This window comes from Natator depressus, chromosome 1, assembly GCF_965152275.1.
Source record: "Natator depressus isolate rNatDep1 chromosome 1, rNatDep2.hap1, whole genome shotgun sequence".
Lineage (NCBI taxonomy): Eukaryota > Metazoa > Chordata > Testudines > Cheloniidae > Natator > Natator depressus.
The window spans coordinates 271,773,732-271,797,444 of record NC_134234.1 but is presented as its reverse complement, the minus strand read 5'-3'; the positions used below and the strand labels follow the sequence as shown (position 1 = coordinate 271,797,444).

Sequence of the window (23,713 nt, the reverse complement as noted above, 5' to 3'; positions counted from 1 at the left end):
GGATGTGTGCTTTGGTACCTGTGTTCCACTTCTTGTGTATTTGAGTGCTACATCTCACAAACTCAAGAAAAGTTGCTTATTTGCAGAGGAACTGATGACTGTCAGAAATGACAACTGAATTATTAATGTATAGTAATAACATTTCCAAATCAGCCATACAGCTTTGCCTGTCACTACAAAGTCCCTGTTTTTGGAAGTACAGTACAACCTACCCATTGCCTCATTTACAATATCCCCAAAACCCAGAGAACACACACAAATATGCATGGTTGGATTTTCAAACCCCTGGTGAACTTTATTACAATCCCTCATTTGACTAAGGCTCTCTGAAGCAGAATCCCTACACGCCAGCCTTCTGATGTACTGTTCTGCCATTGTGTAGCTGAGTTGCTGTGCTTGCATTTCTTAATGTTTGTCCAATTTGTTTTTCTGCTTTTCTTTTTGGAAGGCTGCACTTGAAGCCCCAAAGGCTGTGTTCAAGTCTCTTTATGAAGAATGTGATCCACACAGAACAAAAGATTCCAGAAAGAAAAATCTAGCCAAAATGTAAAGGATTTTTTTACATGGTTAATATTAAATTCTACATGAGGGTCTGCAACACTTGTGTTAGCATGTGTCATGGTTTTTCCATAAAAGATAAAAAATAAGAACACCAATGTAATTGTATATATTTGCAGATATGGTTGGCAGTGAACTGGAAAATTGTAATGTATAGACTATTCCATGGGGTTTAGATAGACTTCCAACAAGATTCACTGTCTGTCTTACTGAAAGCTTGGAAGTACATATATATAAAATGTTTGAAGCTGACAGGCATGAGGTTTGCTGGCACTGGCAGCAAGAAGTAAAATTGATGTTGGGGAAGGGAAGGTAGAGTGCGTTAGTTCAGATGAGACTAACAAATCTAACTAGGGGTAGGTTACATGGGATTAAGCAATCTCCTCTTTGTACTGGGTGTCACTTCTATAGCACCACATGGTACAAAACATGTAGTTTAAAAAATTTCATGTCCAGGGAATTTACAATCTAGATACTGCACTGTACTGACAATTAAAGAAAGAGGCCTGTGGGCAGGCAAAGACTTTATCATAGTTAGTAGTGAAGGAAGGCTAGGCAAAATAAGTGGGCTTGCAGAAGAGATTTGAATATTGAGATGACTGCTTGGGAAAAAAGACAGACTAGGCAGAGTAAAGTATTCAAGGGGGAGTGTAGGAAGAAACAAGCTGACCTGTAAGGAGGTGCAGAACTGTATAGATATGCAAAGGTGAGGCTGAAGAGCTTGAATCATATAGGTCAAAGGGGACAAAGTCCATGAAGGGATTCAAGGAGGGAGAGACAAAGTAGTGGGGAAAGGGTTATTTTAGCTCTAGAGTTTTAGACAGAATAGAGATTAAAAAATTAGGGATGCTGCAGAGAAGGTTACATTAATCAATTCAACAGATGACTAATGACTGAGAAAATGTATTGACTTGGAGGACAGAGTGCCACCTAATGAATCAGCAATACCGCTGGATATGTTTTATCAGCTGTGACAGAGGAAGGAATGGGTTTTGGAAATATAATATAGAGGAGGAGCTGACAGGACTTGGCAAAAGCCTGGATGTTAGGGTAAATGACAAAGGAATTTGACAGATTGTGAGCCTCAGAGATGAGGAGGACAGTTCAGCTATCAATTAGGAAGAAAGAAGGAAAAGAAAGTGAGGTGAGACATGCAGGGTGGGACATCTCAGGGCTTGTCTACACTTGATAGGCTACAGTGGCATAGCTGCAGCACTGCAGCTGTAGTGTTTCAGTGTGGACACCACCTATGCTGATGGGAGGGGTGTTCCCGTCAGCACAGATAATCCACCTTCCCGAGAGGCAGTAGCTAGGAGACTTAGGTCATTTTAACTACATCACTTCACACACCAACCAACATAATGAAGCCAACCTGATTTTCTAGGGTAGATCAGGTTTTACTCCTGGGGGGATTCCGAATGATTGCATGCCTGTAGAAACCCTCCTCCCCACCCTGCAGAATTCCTGTGCTTCCCTGAAGAAAATGGCAGGGAAGCAAAGTGAAGTTGTGTGTGTAGGGGTGGGGGAATGACCATGGGCACAGTTTTTGGGAGGGACTGCCCCCCCCAAACAAAGGCAAGGCATGGGGGGAACATGGGGTTATGTACCACTGCCCCCCACCCATTTCTGCAAGTGCAGAGATGCCCAGCTGAAGGAGGCTGCATCTGGGCTCCATTGACTCTGCAGTTGAACACCTCCTCGTGGGTCCTAGTGCCAGTCGTGCTCCCCTTCTGTGTGCTGAGAGCATTCCTGTGCAACAGTGAGTGCCCGTGTTGGGTCTGGCTAAAGGGATGTGGGGGAAGAGGCAGTGGGGAAGGAAGGGGGTGGAACAGGGCAGGGGGAAAGGAAAGTGAGAATGAGGGGAGGGGAATGCAGAAGAAAATGGGATAGGGGAATTGCAGGGGGAAGCAGGAGCCCGGCATGCAGCATCCCCTTGGCACAGCTGAGACTCCCCAGTTAAGTAGGCCCATTGAACCCTCACCCTGACAAGTCCTACCCTGCTACATCTGGACCCCCAGCCAAGCCCCCTCACTCAGACCCCCACCCCACTGATCCCCAAGCAGCTGCATCTGGACCCCCACCCCATCAAGCCCCACTTTCCCAGCACCCAGACCCCCCCCCGAACCCCAATCTCTCCCCACTGAGCCCCATCTCCCCAAACCCAGACACCCCGCCCCCCCGCTGAGCCCCAGCCACCTTGACCTGGATCCCCTGCAGAATCCCATTGCCCCTGCATCCGGAACCCCCCAATGAGCCCCTGTGCATCCAGATCTCCCACTGAGCTGCCCACAACCAGATTGCCTCACACAGAAACCTCTTGCCCCACACTTGGATCCCCCCCCACACTTGGATCCTGCTGGGCTGAGCCTTCCCGCCCACACCTGGTGCACCTAGTGCAGAAGGGCAGGGCCCTGGGATATTTCTGGGGTAGGCCCAGCCCTTGCACTGTGTCAGGGTGAGATGCAGCCTCACTGTTGAGTCCCTGTACCGGGGGAAGTGGGGGATTCAGGGTGATCTCCCACCTCAGTGGAGCCAGTGGTCTGTCCTTCCCACTACCATGCTGGAGCCACATTTATTTGACAAAATTTGCAGCATTTTGCAGCATTTTAAAATATTGTACGCATGATTTTTTAATTTTTTGGCACAGAATTTTAAACTTTTTGGCACAGAATTCCCAGGAGCAAGGTCTTACAGGCAGGCAGAAATTCAAGACTGGGGAGATAAGGAGAGGTCAAGGACAGAGATATTTGTGAGTCATCACCATAATAGTGGAAACAGAGAGTGAACTAGGAGGAATGAGTTCAGAGGAAGGAGAGGAGGGGGTGGCAAATTGAACCCTGAGGTGAATGGCCGGTGGAAGGAAGGATGATTTACAACCACCAAAGAGAAGCTGAAGGAATAGTTGAGAGAATGAGGATAGCACAGACGATGGATCCATAGGACTGTACTGAGAGCAGGAGAGACTGAGAAGTAAAAGAGTCGCTAGGACCTGATCTCCTCCCCTAACAAACTTTTAGAATTCTCATGCTTTTACCTTAACTGGAGCAAAAGAAGGGGAACAATCTCCCAGTCACCTGTGAATTACACAGTTAAAAACTGAAAATCTTTAATGGCCATACTTTTAGGCACAGTCCATACTGGGGTGGGGTGGGGGGAGGGCAGCTGAGGAGTTACACTGATGTCAGAGGACCCCAAGAAGCATTCTTTATGGGGAACAGCATAATCCCCCTCTGTATTTCCTACTCTTCTGGTTACATAAGGTTACTGGGACAAGGAAAGTGTAGCCTTGTGGTCAGAGCAACCAAGGGCTGGACTCAGAGCTGGAGTCAGTAGTTCACAGCTGGAGCGAAGGGTCAAGCCAGAGGTCAGGAATTGGAGCAAGCAGAGTAGCAGGCCAGGAGGGTCTCAAAGCAGGGGCAGCATCCTGCTACAGGCCAGCTGTACTGATGAGACTGCCTGGAGAAAACTGGGCTACTTGCCCTGATTCCTGACCTCTGGCCAGTGCATGGGGGTCAGTGGTGCCATGACCCTACTTCTTCTCTTCCCCGTTTGACTCCCCCCACCCTCCGACCATCAGAGTAAGGAGGGAGCAGTCCATCTGATGCACAGAGCTGCAGTGCTGCCTAGGCCTTAACCAAAGTAGGGAACTCTCCATATACCCTCTCTGTTACTGCACAGCTCATTAGGGCCAGGCAGAATGTCGTCCCTTAGTTTGTGAACCCATTACACACTGCTTAAACTGATGAACTCACTTTTTATGGAAATATTGTTTTTGTGAAAAGAATTTTAGACCAAAATCAAGGTGTTAGCTTTTCAACAAGTAGAGTTTTGTGAGTTTAATGCCACATCCAGGTAATGCTGTATGCACACATGATGCCTCTACACTGTACCTGATTCCTGCATTATCAGCTGTTAGCATGAAATTAATCAGAAAGCATTGTTAGTTGTCAGACAGGGCCAAAGAAATTGAGAACAATGTGGCAAATATTCCAGATGTTTTAACATTAAAGTAATATCTCATTTCTGCAATGCTTTCACTGTTAAACCTGGATCTAAAAATGTGCATGGTACCCAATTTATAAAAAGCAAGCCAATTAAACTGGTGTGTCTGTAGCATCATAACTATTTTTGCAGACATGTAGAGCTGGTCAAAAAAGATGGGTTTTGTTTGTTTTTCTTCTACAGACAATTTCAATTTTTCAGCAGAAATTCAAAAAACATCAAATTGTAGCGTGGAAATGCTGCCTTGCTGCCCCATGGAAGCTGGGATTTGGGTATCTCATTCATGTTCCCATTTGCCTCTATAGACTACAACTATGATCAGACTACAACTCCCATGATGTACCTGGGTCTCCCCTCCTGGAGAGCAGAGAGATGTCCCTGGGAGTGGTGAATCATTGGAAATGCAGAGTGACTGGGGAGCTAAACCCATAGAGGAGACTGGGGACATCAAGCACTTTAGCAACATTTCTAAAGAAAAATATTACAGGTTTTGGCCAAAATATTTTACTTGCATATGTTTGAGTTTAACAAAAAAGTCAAACATTTCCACGGAAGGAAGCTACTTAAAAATATTTAATTGGAAACCCATGTGGAAAATGTTCAGCTAGTCCTAGTGTACAATTTCAATATATAGTAGATGAAGTACAACACAGTACCCTGTAATATATCACCACTGAATATGGTTCTCCAAGAGAAACACCCAAAGAGAGCATGCCATGTATTGACTATAATGACTTTGAGAAGCACATTAGATTATAGATGGATATTCTTATTGATTTTTGAAAAAAAATTGCTTCTTGTTTTAAGAGAAATAATAATTTAAGAAGTTTTTCAAGAATTTAGCCTGTGCCATTCCCCTAGTGTTATCTGGACCAGTGATCTGCTAGGTCACTCAAATCCTTGACTCTGGGAGCCAGCCTTACCCTGCTCTGCTGTAAGAACCCCCACTCCTGGGCTGTTCACACACAGTCTCTAGCAAGTAAGCAGCTCCCAGCTACATGAGTGAGCACTTTGGGCCACCCGCTGCTTGGATTGTGCGACCAAATGGCACTAGCCATTGTCTCCGGTCCCAGACACAACCCTAGGAACCTCCGTCTTGCAGTGTCCAGTTGTGCCTGCTGGACGCTGCAAGCTTATATGAGTTCGTCAATTTAACAAAGAAATGGATATCTACCAGGCTTGTTATCCCAAGGGGAGTCTTTGACACGCTTCAAACCAAATGCACTGTTTCAGGCAGAATAAACAAACACATTTATTAACTACAAAAATAGATTTTAAGTGATTATAAGTCAAAGCACAACAAGTCAGATTTGGTCAAATGAAATAAAAGCAAAACACATTCTAAGCTGATCTTAACACTTTCAGTGCCCTTACAAACTTAGATGCTTCTCACCCCAGGCTGGCTGGTTGCCCTTCAGCCAGGCTCTCGCCTTCGATCAGCACTTCAGTTGCTTGGTGGTGGTGTCTATAGATGGAGGTGGAAGAGAGCGAGAGCATGGCAAACGTCTCTCCCTTTTATCATGTCCTTTCTTCCCTCTTGGATTCCCCAGCCCCTTCAGAGTCAGGTGAGCATTACCTCATCATAGTTCCAAACTGACCAAGGGAATGGGGGTGACTCACTCGAGAGTCCGACAGATTCTTTGTTGCAACCTTTGTTCCTGTGAGGCTGTGCTGGGTTTATCCCATACATGCCCTGATGAGGTGTGAACTGCCCCTCTACTCCTGGAGAGTTTTGCCTGGGCCTCTGTTGCCTGTGCCACATTCTCAGCCTCATAACTATATACATGAAATTACAACCTATAACATTAGTATAACAACAATGCCCAGTGCATCATGAGCCTTCCAAAGACACCCGAGATGACAAACTTTGCATTGGATACCACACAATCATATTATAAGGATGAACATGGGGGTGCCGGGTGTTCCCCTGAGTTTCAGAGCATCCCACAGCCCTACAATGCATATTATACTTTTCAGTCTGCATTACACAAAAGGATTTCTACATGTAACAGGTGGCTCTCCTCTTATGTGCTGGAAGGCATGCAGCTAGCCAACACAGATTGCTAAGGAGCACGCCTGGGAGAGATCAGGTGATTTCTCTAAAAGGCCAACAGGAAGCTGTAGTGAGGTGGCAGGGGTCTGGCAGTTCACAAAACTGAAGGAAGCGAGAAAAGCTCCTGAGGATGCTGACTCCACTAGGAGAGTCAGCATCAGTGCACTAGCATGTACTACATGTACTTCTTTCTCCCACTAGCTATGGCATAAGGACAAAAACATTTTACCATTTTCCAACCTGAATTTTGCTAAGGGCTTGTTCCAAAGCCCACTGAAATCAATAGACACCATTGACTTCACCGGGATTTGTATCAGGACCTGAATATGAGGAAATGTCATTTTCCTAGTCTTTTAAGGAATCACCCCTACCCCACATGAAAGATTGGATGTTTGCAGGGGATCCTGTTTTAATGGAAAGCTGTTGTCGTGCCAGCTATGCTATGGTACTGGAGGAGGTTGGTTAGCATGTTGCCTTTTACAGGCAGGCACCCTATAATAGTTGATGTAAGGGGCCCTGGGTACCAAAATGCCCACTGCGATGGTGCATAGGGGAAGTGGGTAGAACCCGAGGATTGCTCTGGCCAGGGGTAACAAGAGCATTTATGAATTGTGGACTGAGACTCCTCATCTGGAAACATCTCCAGAGAGGGTTGGAAAAGCAAAGATAGAATCCTGGTCAGAGATATCCAAGTCCGATGACATATTTTCTGCAGTGTTAAAGGAGGAGCCCTCAATGTCAGTACCAGGGCTTGTGTTGGTACTGCAGTCCAAGGAGGGGCAGGCAGTCAAGCCTATACTGGTGGATGGGAGACTATGCTAGGGTGTAGTAGCACAAATGGAGGTTTCAGCTCTGATGGGCGGGACATAACTACAGAAAGTCCCTCTCAGTGCCCCCTTAGGAGGGGAGAGTCTGGTTCTTCTGAGACCCAGAGGTCATGTGAGAGGAATGTGGCTGGTACTGGGGAGCCCAGGGACTGCTCCATCATAGCCTGGGGCAGCACTGGAAATAGTATGGAGGTGTGGTTCATGCACCGTGTAGGAATGTGAGCTGAGGAGGACAGTGCCACGGACTGAGCTGAGGTACTACTGGAGTGGTTCTTGTGGCTGTGATCCAAAGAAGAAGGTACCACAGTGGATGCAGACTTCTGAGAGGAGTCCTTGCTTTTAGAGTCCTTCTTGCATCCTCTTCTGGTATCAACTTCTGAGTCAATTGTTTGCCAGACCACTCCTCATGAGTAAACTGAGGGGTTCCAAGACAGGTACTAGTGCATAGCTACCAGGGCCCATAGAAGGCTCAATGGTACTTGAACCAGGGCACAAGGTCTCCTTAAGTTCCAGCATCCGGGGTGACTTCCTCATCTTCCTGGAATCTCTCTCCAAGGAAGGAGATTTCTTGCTCTTAGAATGCTTTGATTCAGAAGCAACCCCACGGCCTTTACTTGCTGAAATCAAAGGAACCGGGGCAGTCTGAGGAGCTGAAGCCAATGTACAGGGGTGGGGAGGTGGGGAAGGGAAAGGGGAATTTGGACCCCACAGGTCTCAGCAAGTGCTCTATAAGAAGGAACTTGTGAGATCTGCTACTAAAGCCCCTGTTGACTTTGCACATAGTCAGGATGTGGAACTCTCCTAGGCAGCGGAGGCAGCTGGAATGCCCATCGCTGATGGGGAAAGACCTGTGGCATGACTGACAAGGCTTGAAGCCTGGAGTCTTTGGCATAACCTGAGCAGGAAAGCTGTGGATAGAACAGAGGACAAAAGGCCCTGGCCAGGGAAAACATGCTTGAAGGGTAAATCTCCTGGAAGCACAAGTGTGTTTTGGAAATCAAACAAAACGAAACAAAGGGGGATAAAATGAAATTGAAACTAGAATAAGTAAAACTAAAACAAAACAAAACCCCAGAACAACCACTGCAAACACTGTGGACACCACTCTGAACCATCTCGAGCCCAGGGCAGCTGAAAAGGAACTGGAACTGTGGAGGTTTCGTGCCTGCACAGGAGATGCCCTCACACAGGAGCATGAGGAGATGCCATGCGCAGGCATGGACCCACAGACAATGCTAGTTAAAATCTTCAGCTGAGAGAACATGGGTGCACACACATCCTATGAAAAAAGAAAAGGAGTACTTGTGGCACCTTAGAGACTAACCAATTTATTTGAGCATGAGCTTTCGTGAGCTACAGCTCACTTCATCCGATGAAGTGAGCTGTAGCTCACGAAAGCTCATGCTCAAATAAATTGGTTAGTCTCTAAGGTGCCACAAGTACTCCTTTTCTTTTTGCGAATACAGACTAACACGGCTGTTACTCTGAAACTGACACATCCTATGGTGGTGCACCCATCGGGACATACACTCAAAGTGGTAGCCCTTCAATAGGAAAGCCTCTTGAACAGCAAAGCTGCTTCCAGTTCTTTCTTGTTAAGAACTAAATACATGCTTTGATCCCACAATCAGTGGGTCCCTGAACCCATATTAATGTGGGTTCCTGCACCCAAGTGGGGCCTGAGCGATTTCAGTGGGGCTCTGCATGAACCTGTGCTAGCAAATCTGACTGCAGCAGCAGAGCTCAAGATGGTAATTGTTTGATGTGCCTAATACATATTGTATTAATTCTGGTAAATATATCTCATTTTAAAAAGCCCATAGCAATATATTTTGTGTATATGGCAGTATACTGAGTTCAGTACATGAAGTATTGAGAAACTAAGCAACAGATTCAGCACTTTCTAAAGATTTTTTTTCTTTTCATATTATAGTTGTGTATTCATCAAAACTCACTGCCAACTGGTTTTCTTACAGGAATAAACTAATTTGTAAAACTGTGCATAGTAATTTAGCGACAACTGCCAGTTCCCTGTACATCACTTTCTAAGGCTTTTTTTGGAATGAATTCCTTTATTGATCAGGAAGGTAGTGTCAGAGGGCTCAATGGGAAGTCTTCATGAAAAACTCATTTTAGAAAAAGATTAATAATAAGGCCAGGGAAAACCAATTTTCTCACGTTTAATCTCCTAAACTATTTTACATTATTTCCCAGGGGGACCCTGGACTTCACAGATACATGGCCCTTTGCAAATAATCAATTTGAAAGAATCCCATGAATTTAATAGTTGTTTTATGTCAATCTGCCAGGTTTCTAAATAGATTTTTCCCCCTCCTCTAAAACACTTATACAAACTATAACCAGTAATTAGAAACTCAGCAATGCTGTTTGTAAAAGTAAACAGAATGTTTTTTGGAATTTAGCACATAGAAATTCACAAGTCATTATCCCAACAGCCTGCTATACATAAACTGTATGGATTATTAAACTAACAAATTATGTTAAACTAAAGTTTAGGACTTGACAAATTAAGAAAGGAGTATCTAAATTACAGCCCACAGTATCCGCTCAAGTCCTTTCCCCATTCCTAGGCATTAGAAATAAGACTCAAGATTCCGAACCTCTAACAATAGACATAATCTATGTCAGTGGTTTATACTAGCAAGACTAAACCTTAAAAGAGAATTATACTGATTTTGTTTAAAAGTCTTTTTTTTTTACTTAAGATGATGTAAATTATTGATTTGAAATCAGTCTTTCATTCTTTGCACTTCAGTCTCTTTGCCATAATAATTCAGCTCACAACAGGATCACTATGACATTGTTACCAAGTCAGTTGAATGAAAGTGAAACTGCTATTCCAGTTTTAGTGAATGTGCCATTGACAGCAAAGCAGAGTGCCATCTATAAATGTAACACACAGAAAGAAAGGAAGCTTAGTCATGGTTATATGATTCATAAAGCAGGAAGTCTGAATAGATGATAATTTTTATCACCTATTGTGGTAGCATTTACAATAACAATGATATGCTATTTTGAGGAAAAACAAATCCTAGAGCAAGGTAAAGGTCCCAGACCAGTGGTAGGCGACCTGCGGCCCATGGGCCAAATGCGGTCCATCAGGGTAATCTGATTGTGGGCCACAAGACATTTAGCTGACATTGACCGTCAGCAGGCATGGCCCCCCGCAGCTCCCAGAGGCCACGGTTTGACGTTCCCAGCCAATAGGAGCTGCAGAAAGCTATGGCCAGCACGTCCCTGGCCGCCGCTTCCTGCAGTTCCCACAGCTCCTATTGGCCATGAACGGCGAACTGTGGCCACTGGGAGCTGCGGAGGGCCATGGCTGTTGACGGTCAATGTCAGCAAAATGTCTGTGGCCTGCAATCATATTACGCTGATGAGCCGCAAGTGGCCCGAGGGCTGCAGGTTGCCCACCACTACTCTGGCTGAGGATTTAGGCTGTAATTTCTCTGTAATTCACTGTGTTTATCCCAGCATGTGTGTGTCTGCTAGGCATACCAGGTGTCACCACATGGGAACCTGGTAGGTCTGTACATAAGCTTGTCAGTTCTTTGTTCCCATCACTCTCACAGATCTTGGGAGACAGGCCAGTCCTTGCTTACAGACAGCCCCCCAACCTGAAGCAAATACTCACCAGCAACCACACACCACACAACAAAAACACTAACCCAGGAACCTATCCTTGCAACAAAGCCCGTTGCCAACTGTGTCCACATATCTATTCAGGGGACACCATCATAGGGCCTAATCACATCAGCCACACTATCAGAGGCTCGTTCACCTGCACATCTACCAATGTGATATATGCCATCATGTGCCAGCAGTGCCCCTCTGTCATGTATATTGGTCAAACTGGACAGTCTCTACGGAAAAGAATAAATGGACACAAATCAGACGTCAAGAATTATAACATTCAAAAACCAGCCAGAGAACACTTCAATCTCTTTGGTCACTTGATTACAGACCTAAAAGTGGCAATTCTTCAACAAAAAAACTTCAAAAACAGACTCCAACGAGAGACTGCTGAATTGGAATTAATTTGCAAACTGAATACAATTAACTTAGGCTTGAATAGAGACTGGATGTGGATGGGTCATTACACAAAGTAAAACTATTTCCCCATGTTTATTCCCCCCCCCTCCAAACCCCACTGTTCCTCACACATTCTTGTCAACTGCTGGAAATGGCCCATCTTGATTATCACTGCAAAAGGTTTCGCCCACCCCCACCCCCCGCTCTCCTGCTGGTAATAGCTCACCTTAAGTGATCACTCTCGTTACAATGTGTATGGTGACACCCATTGTTTCATGTTCTCTATCTATATAAATCTCCCCACTGTATTTTCCATTGAATGCTTCCGATGAAGTGAGCTGTAGCTCACGAAAGCTTATGCTTAAATAAATTTGTTAGTCTCTAAGGTGCCACAAGTCCTCCTTTTCTTTTTTGTTCCAGAGTGTGTTTCTACAGAGCCAGCTCAGGCTGAGTCTTCATACAGTTCCCTGTTCTTTGTCCACTGGCCCTCCTGAACCTGACCAAAACCAGTACATGCCATTTAGGAGTGCTACTCCTACAGACTTGCAGTACATGCAGCTTGGGAGAGCTACCTCTACAGACTTGTTTAGGCGCATTAATCCCTCCTCCCACTCGTGATTCCAGGTTCCACAGGAAACCCACCCAGTGAAACAGATACATACACTACTTATTGATATCATAGTCCGTGAATAGCCTATGCGCCCACATCTCAATATTATAGTCTTTTGAGGTTTTCACAGTTCCAAGCTCTCAGATCTAACAATATAAAAAAAAAAACCCATGAGGTTAGTGACTCCAATGGCTACTGTGACACTTTCAGTAACAATACCAATTCTCACACTAAGGCTATGTCTACACTGCCCCGAAGTTTGGACTATGCGGTGTGAATGGATGGTGAGGGTACAAACTAAAAGCTTCCTAGTGCATGTTAATGTAATCCTGTTTGAAGAGGTTTCCATTAATGCTTACTAGGAACCTTTTAGTTTGTGCGTGAAGCCTCCACATGGGGGAGTTACAGTGCAACACTTTGGTGAGCATTGCTGTTCAGACCCATGTAGTCTGAACTGGGCCAGAAGAGACAAGTAAGAATATAGATACATTAGCACTGAATTCCCCTTGAAGCCTGCAACATCTCTAATCTTTCAAGGTCACTTTGCAGCTTTGTTTTGGATCACAGCTGAATTAACACCAAAGAAACATCCAACAAAGACATGAAGCGATCACGTATCATGCAGAGTGTTTTCTTTGTTCATTTTGAATTTTAGTTGCTCAAAAGGCTTCTGAAAATTTTTAGAGAAGCCTGGACTGGTCTGCAACTAGCAGGAAGTCACTTGTTTTATCTTGATAGATGCTTCACCAGTGTGTCAGAAGCAGATGTGCTCCACAGTCTACCAGTGTGCACAGTAAATCACAATTTGACAACCACTGTGACGAGTACAAGTAACAAACGGTTGTACAGGATGCAGTGAAAAAGGAGATATTAAAATTATGCCATGTCCTTCAGGGGTCTTAGGAGATGTCTACATTTAACACACTACAGTAGTGCTAGTGTGGTGCTTCAGTGAAGATGGTACCTCTGCCTACCGGAGGGCTTCTCCTGTCCACGTAGGTACTCCACCTCTCTAAGATGCAGCAGCCAGGTTGACCTAGCGCTGTCTACACCGAGGTTTAGGTTACTTTCACTGTGTTGCTCAGGGGTGTGGATTTTTCATACCCCTGAGCAATACAGTGAAAGTGACCTAAGGCCTGGTGTATATCAGGAGATTAGGCAACCTGAGGGAGATTTTTACTTGGTAAAATGCAGGCAGCCTTTCCAATTCTCCACTGCCTTTCACCTTGTGTAATCATTTACAAGTGTTCCAAATGGGTATAAATGCAAATAATGGTAGTATTTTACACTCACTTTGCACAGGAGTGCACAGGGTGGTAGGCAGTGGAGAACCAGACCCAAAACGTAGAAAATAGGTGCAGAAAAGTTGATGTGTTTTGCAAAGATGAATCCTTCTCAGACAGGAAGAGTTTCAATAGAGCATTATCTTGTGTAAGCATCAGTTGTGTAAGTATGCTTGGGCCTTTGTGCAAAACAGAGTCTTCTCTTGCTTGTTCTCATGGTTTTACAACATAGTCTGGCATCTGCCCAATCAGTCAATTGAGAAACCTTAGAGATAGCTGAGATTCCAGCAATAAACTCATTATTTATCAGATTTTGGTGTACTATGTTGAACATATAGATCAAAGGAGAAACTTGAAATCCAGAGTGTTCTAGGGGTGCATGAAATCCTAGGAATCAGAGTTGAGTTATTCCCCATAACTCACAAATGATGGAATAGTAATATTGCTTAACTGGACCTTAAAATTCTGTTGGATGCTTTTGCAGAATACCATCAAAGAGAGTATGATCAACCTATGTCATTCTTTCTGGATGACACACACACTAGTGAATAAAGATACAAAAGGTACCCAAATATTCCTTAGATTTGAGATGAGGACCCCATGGAATTCCAAAAGAAGATGAAAAGAGTTGGAATAGTTATGGTCTATGCAGAAAGTCAACAGTTCAAAATAGAAAGAGCTATTAGGTTTGTTAGGGAAAGTGTGATATTAACATCTGATAAAGACCCTGATTCAGCAATGTACTTAAGTATGTGTCTCACTTTAAGCAAGTAAGTACCCCAATTGACTTCAGTGAAACTACTCAAGTCCTTAAAGTTAGACCTGTGCTTAGCTATCATAATGTATTGCGGTTAATATGAAACAAATTAAGATCTGAAGGCAGCTGAGATGGTATCCATATATCTAGTGTCAAAAAGATGCTAGAAACATATCACCTGATGGACTTCTACATAATTTAGCCTCAAAGCTTTTGGAAATTAAAAGAAGGAGGAGTGTCTACACGTAGCAGGTGATTTCATTTCAGGAAACTACTGTGCCTGATCTAAAAGGTATTTTCTCCTTACAGTTTCTTAGAATTTTCATTTTTCAAAAGAAACTTGCAAACAAGGAAGATGAGAGTTCTTCTCCAAGAATACTTCTACCGTCCCCAGCCTCGAAATACAAGGAAAACAAATATCTATGTTTCATTCACATCACTGTAATACACATTTGGAAGAACAGTCAAGGGTGGGAGCATGTGAGCTGGTGTACTAAGGAGACAGCACCCTCTCTGGTCAGACAGTGTTGGGAAGAGTCCTCTCAGTCTGGTGGGGCAGCCAGTCAGCTCCGCTTGCCTGAGTCCCTATGGTAGTCCTGTTCTGGGCTATGCAGGGTGCAAGTCTGAGTTCCGCTTAGGTATATGGGTTTCCCCTTAAACTTGGCAGGGTTAGTTGGTCTTGATTCTTAGGGGGTCTAGAAATCCTTTTGGTTCTTAAGTCTGAGGGATCAATAGGGGAACCCAGGCCCACCCACTCCACTGGGTTCCAGCTTATGGCCCTTTAAGCAGGCAGGTGGAATCAGGCCTCAACAACTCCTCCTGCTATGCTCTGAGGTCCTTCATACCTCCCTTGGTTCTATAGGCTTTTCCAGCCTGAAGATCTGGTCATCCCTTCTCTGGGTGCTGTCTCCGGGCAGCTTCTCACCAGTTTGCTGGCAGAACTATCCTTCTCCAGCCTGCTTGCTCCAGCCACCCTGCCCCTGTGGTTCTCAGCTCTTTTATTTTTCCAGCTACTATGAGGCTGCCAGTCAGCAATGGCTGGTAGATGCTGGGCTAGCATGGGGTTTATACCCACCATGATAGAGCATAATGTAACATGTGTACAACAAGGGCTCTTCAAGACTGAAACAGGTAACACCACATCCACAATTGTTACATCAATTTACAAAGCATCACCTTCTGTTTTTTGTAATATAAGGTTTGGTGGTGGAGAAAGGGAATGAATTGGCACCAGGAAATGCAATGTTCTTCTGAACACTGCAGAACAATTTGAATAGAATATCTTCAAAGAGACTACCAAAACAAAGGAAGTTTTGGTGGTACTGAAAGAGAAACTGCTTTCATACTACCATTCTGTTTAAGAGCCACAAGTCTTTGCTGCTTTTTCATTTTCTCATCTACTAAGTTGCATCTGACTTCACAACACACACACAAGTGAACAGCAGGAAAAAATAGATCCACCATTGGTAAGGATGGGCTGCAGAAACCAAGTCAGATTCACTATTGAGATCCAGCTCCTTCGAGCCACTCAGGAAGTACAAAGGGATTGGAAAATGGTTGCAAATAGCCAGCAGAGAATTCCTGGTCAGAGAGGAACTCCCTAATCATGCAAATATGTCCAGGCCATGAGCCAACTGCTCTTCCTTTGAGGCATGGGAGGACGTGGCATGTTGTATGTAGTGAGCGATGGGGAGTGGGTGTGGCATGTTGATGGGAGTGGAGAGGGGGATTTGAACTGGAGATTGTGCATGGCGCTTCCACTGGCATAGGGTCTATGACACAATTTACAGCTGTCCAGCAGCAGCTCTAAGTCATGCTGGTGGCAGCTGGGACCCTCAGAACCAGGAGTCTGGAACCAAATCCTTGATTCCCCACATCCCCATTTTCCAAGCTGTGCCAAGCCCATCATGTTCATTTAACAACATGAATATATTCCAAGTACTGATATTTAGTGTTTAATACGGTCCTTAAATATATCAGCACAGATGCTGCTTGGTCTATATTATTATAGTTCATGCTCGGTACTTATGCAAAATCAGCTGCTGTGATGTGCGTGTGTGTCTGATGGGAGGACTGAGTCCTCAAAGAATTCTGAATATATTAGAAAGAACAAGACTTTTTGTGCATAATCAACTCAAGCTCTAAAAGGATTAATTGCACATAAGGATACATTTCCTCACATGTAAATGAGAAATTCCACTTTCACCTAACAGTATTTTACAATCCAAAATGCTAGACATTCTTCATGCCTGGCAATCCTTATATAGACTCAGCTCATTTGCAGATTTTTCAGAGATGAATTGAAACTATGAAAATAAAATTAATTTACATAAAATAGGGCAGATTGTGATTGTGATCTGAGTAGAGTAATTGAGATCATAATCTAGCCCAATATGATTTGTGGATGAAGAGAAGTCTTTTATATGTATACTATCTGATTTGGAGGTCGGTTTAAGAACATTTTGATGGTAAACATTTTCTAACAAACTGTGGAGTAAGGGTAAATTAACCATTGATGGGTCTTACAAGGATTGCAAGGATTTGGGAGGATTTTAGCTACTGTAATAGCTACCCAATTTTGAAAACAAATTTAACTTGCATATGTGTCTTTTCATCTGCCATGATCCTGATGAATTACAGTGGCTTGTCTTAAAAGAAAATGGTACAGTACCTCACAGTTTAAAAACTGTTTGCATGGAAGAACATATGTAATGGAAGAGATTTTTGTTCCATTTTTGCTCTAGTTTAAATCTTACATCTTAGACTTCATATAAAAACTGTAGTCAGATCATTTATTGGGGATTAGTCAGACGATTACACCTGTTTCAAACAGATAACATTTGTGATCTAAACAGACTCCAACACCAAATGACAGATTGTCATCTTACCAAAACAATAGTTTCCACAATAAAACATTTCCCATATATACTGTACTATTATTTTTCAGGCTTGGCTATGTATTCTGGGCCTGATCAAATCCCACTGAGTCTTTCTATTGATGTCAGTATGTGCTAGACCAGGCCCTCTGTTTATTAGCAATTGTCATTTATTTCCTGTGTAGTGGTGAAACAGATTTATTTCTACTTTACCAAGGTCTTTTAACTTAGTTAGAAATTATTGTACAATAGGATGATCAGTTTCTATTGTAACTAATCCCAAGTATTAGGACTGTATAGAATTTGTAAGGGCTTATATCTTAATCAAATAAAGCTTTGATTATGTTGTGTTTGGGGGTTCATTTACTTATTTATTTGTTTTGCAAAAACATCTCATTTTGAAATTTTTACACAAATTTATGAAAATCAAGCCTTATGACCATCAGAACAACTCCACACCATGTTTTGATTGCTGCTGACTGCCTACGTAGTAAAATGCTGAAACTGTTTCCTGCCCTGTCACCTGCAGAAGATGAGCACATTGAGGAGCTGATAGTGTGTGAAGTGGCGAGAGCAAGTTTGGAAGGTTATCACCATACAAGCTTTTCCGGAGTTGTTCTAAACACAGCACCCACCACCACCACAAGTGGAGCTCCAAAGCTGGCCTTGTCCATTGCTAAAATCTCAGATAACCGACCAACAGCCAAGACCAACTCACTGGTGCATGTCTTCAACTCCCTCCATGTAGCAAAGATCCAATGGCTACTAAATGCTACAAGCTGTCTCTCCAACATGGAGGTAGGCTGTGTTCTGGTGATAACTCACTGTGGGAGAATGATTCCATGGCAGTACATCTGCAGCAAGCACAAGCAGATACTGTAAAATCTGCTGCAAACGATAGGGAGGTGATGCAGCTAGGCCCACTCTCCCTCCACAAGCAGCTTCTGCTCCTGCTGTGGTAGAGTGACAGATGGATAAAACTATTGGTACCGGTCTGTAGTACCCTTCATCTCCCTGTGATTTGTGACAAACTACCTATTACATCTATCTGGAGGTGACTCAGAAATGCTCCCAAAGAGCAATGCTTCTCTAAAGAGTTCATTATGTTTCTAATAATCTACAATAATTCTACAATCTATAACTGAAATCTAATTGTAGAAGTTTCAAGAACTCTTAAAAAGAACAATACAAACAAACTGTATTGTGTGTGTGAATGGATTTAAAGAAAAAGCATGAATCTTTTTACTCTTGTCTAGTTCCAAAAACACATCTCTTTTTCCTCCTGACCGCAATGAGCCACACAAAGGTGGCTTCCAGTTCCACTGCCATCTTCAAGTAAACTGATCAAAACCTGAAAACCCACAGGCAAATCCAGGAGGTTAATGAAACATTACAGTTTTACTTTGAGTTTTGCTTGCAAAACTTTGAGGTTGAACAAGCACAAAACTCAAGGGAATGCAAAAACCGTACATGTCCATTCATTGGAATTTGTGTGAACCAAACCCAGCTGTCAAGGTTCCTTCCCCTTCTAGGGTACAGATGTGGGGACCTGCATGAAAACCCCCTAAGCTTATTTTTACCAGCTTAGGTTAAAACTTCCCCAAGGTACAAACTATTTCACCTTTTGCCCTTGGACTTTATTGCTGCCACCACCAAGCGTCTAACAAATATATAACCGGGAAAGAGCCTGCTTGGAAACGTCTTTCCCCCCCAAAAAATCCTCCCAAATCCTACACCACCTTTCCTGGGGAAGGCTTGATAAAAATCCTCACCAATTTGCATAGGTGAACACAGATCCAAACCCTTGGATCTTAAGAACAATGAAAAAGCAATCAGGTTCTTAAACGAAGAATTTTAATTGAAGAAAAAATAAAAGAATCACCTCTGTAAAATCAGGATGGTAAATACCTTACAGGGTAATCAGATTCAAAACATAGAGAATCCCTCTAGACAAAACCTTAAGTTACAAAAAGACACAAAAACAGGAATATACTTTCCATTCAGCACAGCTTATTTTATCAGCCTTTTAAACAAAACAGAATCTAACGCATATCTAGCTAGATTACTTACTAAGTTCTAAGACTCCATTCCTTTTCTGTTCCCGGCAAAAGCATCACACAGACAGAGAGAACCTTTGTTTCTCCCCCACTCCAGCTCTGAAAGTATCTTGTCTCCTCATTGGTCAATTTGGTCAGGTGCCAGCGAGGTTATCCTAGCTTCTTAACCCTTTACTGGTGAAAGGGTTTTTCCTTTGGCCAGGAGGGATTTAAAGGTGTTTACCCTTCCCTTTATATTTATGACACCAGCAAACCTGAAATGTGATCAATATTCCATTCCACAAAATAAACAAACAGGCATTTGAAAATGGAATATCCATGGTTGATTGTACAGACTTTTCTATTTTCATAGGGTGAGTATCATATTTTTAGATGTTTTCTCCAAACAACTCTCTGTGAATGAATTACCATACTCCAACCGTCCCAGAGGAATCTATGTTGGTGTTGTAGAGGTGGAAGTGGTGGTGTCTTCTATAGCCAATATGCCTATAGAAGTGAAGAAGAAGCATGATACCTCCAGGGCACAGCAGAAAGCACATTTAGCATCATCCACACTACACTGATATAGGACATGTGTAGCATTTGTTACTCCCATCATAGGCCAGAAGGCCACAGCCATGACTCCACCAACACCAACATGTCTCCTTGGTGCAGTATTGACTGACAGCAGTGCTGGTGTTCACTATGTGCATGCAGGAAGTGCTAGGATTCAATTTTTGGCTGATTAATGTACTATAATGCTGGTGTTGAGGAGATGGAGATAAGGTAGCACAAGGAGTCTCACTACTGCAGCACAATGAGGCAACCATGCCCACAATGAGGATCCTGGGAACTACAGGCCAGTCAGCCTCACCTCAGTCCCCGGAAAAATCATGGAGCAGGTCCTCAAGGAATCAATCCTGAAGCACTTACATGAGAGGAAAGTGATCAGGAACAGTCAGCATGGATTCACCAAGGGAAGGTCATGCCTGACTAATCTAATCGCCTTCTATGATGAGATTACTGATTCTGTGGATGAAGGGAAAGCAGTGGATGTATTGTTTCTTGACTTTAGCAAAGCTTTTGACACGGTCTCCCACAGTATTCTTGTCAGCAAGTTAAAGAAGTATGGGCTGGATGAATGTACTATAAAGTGGGTAGAAAGTTGCCTAGATTGTCGGGCTCAATGGGTAGTGATCAATGGCTCCATGTCTAGTTGGCAGCCGGTGTCAAGTGGAGTGCCCCAGGGGTCGGTCCTGGGGCCGGTTTTGTTCAATATCTTCATAAATGATCTGGAGGATGGTGTGGATTGCACTCTCAGCAAATTTGCGGATGATACTAAACTGGGAGGAGTGGTAGATACACTGGAGGGCAGAGATAGGATACAGAGGGACCTAGACAAATTGGAGGATTGGGCCAAAAGAAATCTGATGAGGTTCAATAAGGATAAGTGCAGGGTCCTGCACTTAGGACGGAAGAACCCAATGCACAGCTACAGACTAGGGACCGAATGGCTAGGCAGCAGTTCTGTGGAAAAGGACCTAGGGGTTACAGTGGACGAGAAGCTGGATATGAGTCAGCAGTGTGCCCTTGTTGCCAAGAAGGCCAATGGCATTTTGGGATGTATAAGTAGGGGCATAGCAAGCAGATCGAGGGACGTGATCGTTCCCCTCTATTCGACATTGGTGAGGCCTCATCTGGAGTACTGTGTCCAGTTTTGGGCCCCGCACTACAAGAAGGATGTGGATAAATTGGAGAGAGTCCAGCGAAGGGCAACAAAAATGATTAGGGGTCTGGAACACATGACTTATGAGGAGAGGCTGAGGGAACTGGGATTGTTTAGTCTGCAGAAGAGAAGAATGAGGGGGGATTTGATAGCTGCTTTCAACTACCTGAGAGGTGGTTCCAGAGAGGATGGTTCTAGACTATTCTCAGTGGTAGAAGAGGACAGGACAAGGAGTAATGGTCTCAAGTTGCAGTGGGGGAGGTTTAGGTTGGATATTAGGAAAAACTTTTTCACTAGGAGGGTGGTGAAACACTGGAATGCGTTACCTAGGGAGGTGGTAGAATCTCCTTCCTTGGAAGTTTTTAAGGTCAGGCTTGACAAAGCCTTGGCTGGGATGATTTGATTGGGGATTGGTCCTGCTTTGAGCAGGGGGTTGGACTAGATGACCTCCTGAGGTCCCTTCCAACCCTGATATTCTATGATTCTATGATTCTATGAAGCACAATTTGGCTCACACAGTCTATATAAAATACATACTGGTCACACTGGAGTTTGGGCATATAAATGAAAAAAAGATATATAGGATGAAAAAACAAATTAACAATAAAGGGCTATATTGCCTGAAACTGGAATTTGAAACGGGTCTTGGGGGTTGTTCTTTCTTTTCCTTCATGCTTCCTGATTTTATGAGTTTTCTTGTTGTAAACAGTGACTAGTGTGACAGAGATATAACACCCTCTCCCCCAACCCCGTTCTATTTCCAGTTCTCAATGTTTGCTTGAAGCAGATGCAGTCACTGTTTGTGTGTTCATTTTGTAAGTAGTAAGCATTCTGCTTTCAAATTTTGCCTGCGTTTTTTTATTTGTTTTTGTGCAGTGAGAGTTTGGAGACAGTAAATCTTTAAGTGCCTAAGGGTACGTCTACAGTATGAAATTATTTTGAAATTATTCTATTTGAATTTTCTGAAGCGATTTTATACATTAGGTCTTCTGTGTCCCCACAAAAGCATGTGAATTCGGCGGAGTGTGTCCACAGTACCAAGGCTAGCATCGGATGTCAGAGTGGTGCACTATGGGTAGCTATCCCACAATTCCTGAAGTCCCCACCACCCATTGGAATTCTGGGTTAAGCTCCCAGTGCATGATGGGGCAAAAACATTCTCGCAGGTGTTTCCGGGTGTGTGTCGTCAGTCACTCCTCCCTTCGTGAAAGCTATGGCAGACAATCGTTTCGAGCCTTTTGGGCGTGCAGACTCCATACTGCTTTCAGCAGATGGTGCACCGCTGCTCTCCTGCTACGATGAATCACCTCGCATTTCCTGTCATCTTCCTTTGTAATCTCTAGTATCTACTTTTTCTCTTCCTCATCGATCACTTACGCTGCCAACTTGCTTGGCCATTGTGAACCGAGCAGCACAGCTTCCGCTGCCAACTCTGCTCTCCTGCTCTTGCAGCGCTACTGAGCTTCTCCATGTTGTCTGTCCTGGGCTCCCACCTCCATGAAAGCTACAGAAGACAACCATTTCCTGCCTTTTTTCAGCTTTTGTGCACTGAACAGCACCTCTTCCGCTGCCACTCTGCTCTCCTACGTTTCACGCCCTTTTTCCAGGATTACCCATGCAGGTGCCATAGCCATGGAGCCCACTCAGATCTCCGCTGCAGTTTTGACCATTGTAAATACCTTGCGCATTAGCCAGCAGTATGTGCAGTACCTGCAAAACCGGGCGAGGAAGCAACGACAGCGCGATTACTATACCAATGAGGACATGGACACAGACATTCTTAGAAGCACGGCATGTGGCGATTGGGAGATCATGGTGGTGTTGGGCCAGGTTCATGCCGTGGAATGCCGATTCTGGGAAACAAGCACAGACTGGTGGGACCGCATAGTCTTGCAGGTATGGGATGATTCCCAGTGGCTGCAAAACTTTTGTATGCATAGGGCCACTTTCATGGAACTTTGTGACTTGCTGTCCCCTGCCCTGAAGTGCAAAGACACCAAAATGAGAGCAGCCCTCACAGTTGAAAAGCGAGAGGCCATAGCCCTGTGGAAGCTTGCAACGCCTGACAGCTACCGGTCAGTCGGGAATCAGTTTGGAGCGGGCAAATCTACTGTGGGGGCTGCTATGTTGCAAGTAGCCAATGCAATCATTGACCAGCTGTTATCAAGGGTAGTGACTTTGGGAAATGTGCAGGCCATTGTGGATGCCTTTAATGTGCTGGGGTTTCCTAACTGTGGTGGGGCGATAGACAGAACGCATATCCCTATCTTGGCCCCGGAACACTGGGCAGCCAGTACATAAACTGCAAGGGGTACTTTTCCATGGTGCTGCAAGCACCGGTGGATCACAAAGGACAGTTCACCGCAATCATTGTGGGATGGCCAGGAAAGGTGCATGACACTCACATCTTCAGGAACTCTGGTCTGTTTGAACAGCTGCAGGAAGGGACTTACTTCCCAAACCAGAAAATTACTGTTGGGGATGTTGAAATGCCTATAGTTATCCTTGGGGACCCAGCCTATCCCTTAATGCCATGGCTCATGAAGCCGTTCACAGGCACCCTGGACAGTAGTAAGGAGCAGTTCAACTATAGGCTGAGCAAGTGCAGAATGGTGGTAGAATGTGCTTTTGGATGTTTGAAAGCACGCTGGTGCAGTTTACTGACTCGGTTAGATCTCAGCACAACCAATATTCCAATTGTAATTGCTGCTTGTTGTGTACTTCACAATATCTTTGAGAGTAAAGGAGAGACGTTTATGGCAGGGTGGGAGGTTGAGGCAACTCACCTGGCAGCCAAGTTCAGGGCAATTAGAAGAGCGCAGCAAGGAACACTATACATCAGAGAAGCTTTGAAAGCCAGTTTCATGACTGGCCAGGGTACGGTTTGACAGTTGTGTTTGTTTCTCTTAAAGTTACCCACCCCCTATATATA

The 23,713-nt window shown here is 44.1% G+C and overlaps 1 protein-coding gene across 5 annotated transcripts in view; it reads right to left on the bottom strand.

Annotated features, from left to right (window-relative positions):
- The window catches only part of MGAT4C (MGAT4 family member C), a 663,620-nt gene that overhangs the window by 16,656 nt on the left and 623,251 nt on the right, over positions 1 to 23,713 (bottom strand). The gene's annotated exons all lie outside the window — the stretch shown is intronic.